This window comes from Coffea eugenioides, chromosome 3 (assembly GCF_003713205.1).
Source record: "Coffea eugenioides isolate CCC68of chromosome 3, Ceug_1.0, whole genome shotgun sequence".
Lineage (NCBI taxonomy): Eukaryota > Viridiplantae > Streptophyta > Magnoliopsida > Gentianales > Rubiaceae > Coffea > Coffea eugenioides.
This window is the reverse complement of record NC_040037.1, coordinates 36,018,340-36,024,545: the sequence shown is the minus strand read 5'-3', so window position 1 is coordinate 36,024,545 and position 6,206 is coordinate 36,018,340. Positions and strand designations below refer to the sequence as shown.

The following is a 6,206-nucleotide window of genomic DNA, read 5'->3' as shown; positions in this document are numbered from 1 at the left end:
GTCGGACCATTCTCAGAAACCACCACAGAGCTGCATTCCTTCGTAGACCTCTTTGATGCTCTCCCACCACCACACCCCTACTTCCCCTCCCTTTCAAAATTAGGTTTGTATGGATGGCCTCATTGGGAATCTCTGCCCGAGCAACTTCAGCACCTCTCTGCCCTAACAATTCTTGGACTAGGTGGTTTTGGAGTAAAATCATTGCCCGATTGGTTTGGGAAGCTTTCCTCACTTGAAGACCTCCAACTCTTCAATTGTGAAAAGCTAGAGAATTTACCCTCTCACCAATCTATGAAAAGCCTCACCAGACTAAGAGAGCTGCAGTTTACGAACTGTCCCCTTCTAAAGGAAAGATGCAATCCAAATAGCAGCAGCAGTATCACCGACCCCAATTCTGAGTGGTCCAAGATCTCCCACATTGCCTTTATTTTCATTGATGGGCAGCTAATCTCCATTTGAAGCTCGTAAATAATGTCAGTTTCCCCATTAAAAGCTACTAGGTATTCTTCTGTACTGCTGCTAATACACAGTTTTTTTCAATTAAATTAAATTATATTTCTTTCCCCTTAAAATCTTTTCTTGTATTGACAGCGGTAAACCTTTTCTAACCACTGCACCACTTGTTTTTTTTGCAGTTTTTAGTGGGTAGCATAAACTTTCCCAATTCGGTGCTGTGAATTAGGTTAGTTTTTTCAGCATATCCAGTCATGTATTTATGATCAATTTTTTTCATCTTATTTTCTTTCTGCTTTGGATATTCGTTGTAGACTAATCTTTTATCTCTATCTGTACTTTTAATTGCATTGTCAATTATTTCAGTTAATTATTAATTTAGTTCTGGACTTATATTCAGTAGTGAAAGCTTTGGACTAGTAAAGTCTTGCCTTTTGCTCAAACAAATTAGTCGACTTAGAGAAATAATAGCATTACTCAAAGGAAAATAGATCTCCCACATTCCAGAAATTGCAATTCATTACACCAAATCAAAGGTTAATCAGTATTTCCCAATTAAAGCTACTCGGTATTCCACATTCCCAAAATCTACATTTGAAGTTGATAAATAATCGGTTTCCCGAATTAAAGCTACCTGGTACTCCTCTGTACTACTACTACACAGTTTTGTCAAATAATTTGTGCTTGTTCTATCCATCTATATTTCTTTCTCCTTAAAAATATTTTCTTTGTATTGACAGCGGTAAATCTTTTCTAACCATCGCACCACTAGTTGTTTGCACTTTTTTATGGATAGCATAAACTTTCCCAATTCAGTGCTATGAATTAGGCTAGTTTTTTCTGCATATCCAATCATGTATTTTTTTATCAAATTTTTTCATCTTATTTTCTTTCGACTTTGTTTAAGCACTTAGTACATACGTTGTAGACTGATTTTTTATCTCTATCTGTATTTTTAATTGCATTGTCGATTATTTCAGTTAATTGTTAATTTAGTTCTGGACATATATTCAGTAGTGAAAGTTTTGGACTACTAAAATCGTGCCTTTTGCTCAAACAAATTATTAGATAGAGAAATAATAGCATTACTCAAAGGCAGAGGGTTTTGAGTTTCTCATTTCTTTTAACATTTATGTATTCAGCCAAGAGTATGCCATATCCAGTTTATGGTTTGAAATTTTGACATGAGCAATGTGTTTGCCAGATTGTAATGGCCGACAATAAATGTAGCCAACCAGTAAAGTGATAGTTTTTAAGCCATAAGAATGCTCTGCATGAGAATGACCATGGAGAAGCTTGGTGAGTCATAAAATTATAGATACTTGAGCATGTCTTTCTGGTAAAAGATTTGTAGTTCAATGAGCAAAGTGAAAATATTTTCAAGCAGTGATCAGTGATGCAAAGTTTTCAGTTGAGGAATTCCACTTATTAGCTGAAACTAAGAGCTTTTTTACTCAAAAATGCTGATTTCTTTTACCTGTCAAAGAAGGCACTTCATAACGTAAGCTTAACCCACCATGTTTTACATTGGGATTCTGAACTTAGCATTATTGTGAACATGCTTTTGATCCTATGTCATGTTCTTTGAAAAAAATTGTAGCAGTACTGGGAGATTGTTAGCCTTTAAAGTAATGATTGTGAACATACTTTGGTCCTTAATTTGTTCTGAAATTAGCTCAAGGCCATTGACCAGTTACCTGTTGGAGCTTTGGTATCTGTTGCTATTTATGCTATAGGAACAAATGCTAAAATCTATCTTTCATTACTTGGGAAAAAGGTGATCACAATTTTGTGTTGTTTGGCAAAGTATTTGACAACCATCTTATTTTCTGTGTCTGCTTTTATTTTTAATTGTTTTTCAATTTATGATCTTTTCTTTATATGGTAACAGATACATCGGAACAAAAGTCTCCAGCTATCATGGTTTCCTGTTATATGGTGATCAGATAAGTACCTGCACATTCTTGGCACTTGCAAAAATGATGGTCTGTTTGCTAGGCGAGGGCTTTCTAGCTTCAAATAGATCCATCAAGGCACTCCCAAAAGGAATGTTTCTCCTCCTTTGTATGGAGACGGTTTAGGTACAATTCAGCATTCCTGTAATGCTTTTTCTTTTGCTGCATTCAATTTTTGTGCAGTTTCTGATCTAATGGCATCTTTTCTTATGTTGTAGGCAATACCTGTTAGGGTGGTTATCTAAATTTAACCATTGGTGAAAACCATCACCTATTGAACCCAAGATCTATATGGCGATTATTAAGAAATAAATTAACAAGAAAATTGCGGAAGCGTACCTGAATCCATATTGATAAACTTGATACTTGAATCCCTAGAGATTTGGGGTGGCCTTCCAGGTCAACAGGTATTCACCGATCCTTTGAGAGAGGCCTTTAGTTTCTCTCTGGTATCTTTCCTGACGATGGGATATCAGGGAAGGGTATTTTGTGGTATTACGAAATACGACAACTAAAACGATACCTGTGACCTGGGGACCATAACCCTATTTATAGGTAACATTCCTGTTACCTTTGGAGCCCTATTTCAGCCCATCATTGAAATAGGAGCCCATAAGTTTCTACACATAAAAGGGCCCACATCCTATTAGATACATTAAACCCAAACTATATTTGATCACTTTAATTGGGTTTAACCTTAATTGACAGTTTGCAATACATAATTATTCACATATAAGTCCAATGTTGGATTAAGGATCCAACAATCTCCCACTTGGACTATATGTGTAACCTTATAATTATATTTTGCAATTAACCGTATGAGCTCAACTTTACTGTCATTATCACAATGTATCTGCAACCAATTCGGTCCATCAATTACACCAATATAGGATCAAAGCGGCCTTTGTTACAATTTCGTAACTCGACCCATCAATGGTCACATATATCAATGCAATTGAATGACATGAATTATGATGTGGATGTGTAGCATGAAAATTTCATGTAATGTGACCAAAACATGCCTATTTCCAACTGGTCCACCTTAAATTTTATGAGATCAAACCATACCAAAATTAGAGTGCAAATAAATCCAAACTTTATTTATGCATAAAATATCCTTAAATCCTTAATAACTGAAAAATATCATAAGAGCATTTAAAATAACAAACTCCCACAAAAACTATACATCATTTAACACGACACCCATATGAGCAGTATGCTCATGAAACATTTTGGGTGGCAATGCCTTAGTAAGCGGATCCGCAACCATGGAGTTTGTCCCGATGTGCTCTATTGATAACTGTCCATTCTGCACTCTTTCTTTAACAGTCAGGAACTTGATATCTATATGTTTAGATTTGGTCGAGCTCCTATTGTTATTGGAATATAAGACTGCTGACTTATTGTCACAGAATAATTTGAGTGGTCTTTCAATGCCATCCACTACACGTAATCCTGTGACGAAATTTCGCAGCCAATTCCCTGATTGGATGCCTCATAACAAGCTATAAACTCTGCAGCCATAGTGGAAGATGCTATGAGGGACTGTTTAGCACTCTTCCAGGATATGGCACCTCCAGCCAACAAGTAGACATAGCCTGACGTTGACTTCATAGTATCTTTGCATCCAGCATAATCGGAATCAGTATACCCAATGATCTCCAACTCATCTGACTTCCGATACGTGAGCATGTAGTCTTTTGTTTTCTGTAGATACCGTAAGACCCGTTTGGTTGCTTTCCAATGATCTAATTCAGGATTACTCAAATATCTACCCAACATCCCAGTAATGTACGCAATATCCGGACGCGTACATACTTGAGCATACATTAGACTCCCTACTGCTGAGGCATAAGGAATCTTTTGCATCTCTCTTTCCTCAAAAGCATTCTTGGGACACTGCTCAAGACTAAATTTGTCTCCTTTAGCCACTGGAGTGTCACCTGGTTTACAATTTTGCATGCCATACCTTTTGAGAACCTTTTCGATATAGCCCTTTTGTGATAGTCCTAAAATACCCCGAGAGCGATCACGGTGTATCTGTATGCCTAACACAAAAGATGCATCACCAAGATCTTTCATCTCAAAATTCTTAGTTAGAAATTTCTTGGTTTCATGCAATAGACCAATATCGTTGCTGGCAAGCAAAATATCATCAACATACAATACCAGAAAAATATATTTGCTCCCACAGAACTTATGGTATATACAATCATCCACTAAATTCATCTCGAAACCAAATGAGATGATCACCTGATGAAATTTGAAATACCATTGTCGAGACGCTTGTTTGAGCCCATAGATGGATTTTTTAAGTTTGCAAACCATATTCTTTGGATCTCCTGATACAAAGTTTTCTGGTTGCACCATATAAATTGTCTCATCAATGTTACCATTGAGAAACGCTGTCTTTACATCCATCTGATGTAACTCAAGATCGAAATGTGCCACTAATGCCATGATAATTCTAAAAGAATCCTTTGAAGAGACTGGAGAGAAGGTTTCTTTATAGTCGATACCTTCTTTTTGTGTAAATCCCTTAGCGACAAGGCGAGCTTTGAATCTTTCCACATTGCCTTTCGAATCCCTTTTAATTTTAAATATCCATTTACAACCAATGGGTTTCGCACCTTCTGGCAATGGGACAAGATCCCAAACATCATTGTCCTTGATGGATTTAATCTCCTCATTCATGGCATCGATCCACTTTTGAGAATTTGAACTTTCTATGGCTTGACGGAAGTTGATTGGATCATCTTCCATCAATCCAATGTCATCCTCATGTTCTTGGAGAAAAACAATGTAATCATCTGGCACTGCACTTCTCCTTTCTCTAGTGGATCTTCTTAATGGCACTGGTTCTTGGAGAGGAAGAGTTTGTTCTTCTATAACAGTTTGTTCTTCGACATTGTCTTGATTTGTTATGTCATGATCTTGTTCAGGAATAGGGTCCAAAACAAGATCAATGACACCTGTGGGAATATTAATATATTCCTCTTTAAAGACAATGTCCCTTACTGTATTTTCTCCCCCAAACTCGACATCCTCAAAGAACCGAGCATTTGCTGTCTCAAAAATTGATTTGGCTGTGGGATCATAAAACTTGTAACCTCTGGATCTTTCAGAGCATCCAACAAAATAACAACTAATCGTTCTTGAGTCCAGTTTCTTTTCATTAGGCCTGTAAGGCCTTGCCTCAACTGGACACCCCCAAACATGCATATGCTTTAAACTGGGTTTTTTCCCTGTCCAAAGCTCATAAGGGGTTTTGATAGTTGCTTTAGTTGGAACTCTATTAAGGATATATGCTGCAGTCTTAAGTGCTTCACCCCAGAGTGACTCTGGTAAGGTAGAATGACATATCATACTCCTTACCATATCCTTAAGCGTTCTATTTCGTCTTTCAGCTACACCATTCATAGTGGGTGAACCCGACATAGTGTACTGTGGAACGATACCGCATTCCTCTAGGTATTTAGCAAATGGTCCTGGACGTTGTTCACCTGAACCGTCATATCTACCATAGTACTCACCACCACGGTCAGATCTGACGCTTTTAATTCTTTTGTTGAGTTGATTCTCAACTTCAGCTTTAAAATTTTTGAACACGTCCAGTGACTGTGACTTTTCAGAAATGAGATATATGTAGCCATATCTTGAAAAATCGTCTATGAACGTTATAAAATATTGTTGACCATTCCATGCAGATGTAGGAAATGGTCCATAAATATCTGTATGTATAAGTTCTAAGACGTCTGAGGACCTATTGGTTTCAAATCTCCTTTGATTGGTTTGTTT

The 6,206-nt window shown here is 37.0% G+C and overlaps 1 long non-coding RNA gene across 1 annotated transcript; it reads left to right on the top strand.

The window, feature by feature from the left end:
* The first annotated feature begins 430 nt into the window (after window positions 1–430).
* LOC113764689 lies at window positions 431–1,724 on the top strand. Its single transcript, XR_003467677.1, has 3 exons — window positions 431–500; window positions 636–682; window positions 1,658–1,724. It is a non-coding gene; the product is annotated as an uncharacterized LOC113764689 (long non-coding RNA).
* The last annotated feature ends 4,482 nt before the right edge of the window (window positions 1,725–6,206 follow it).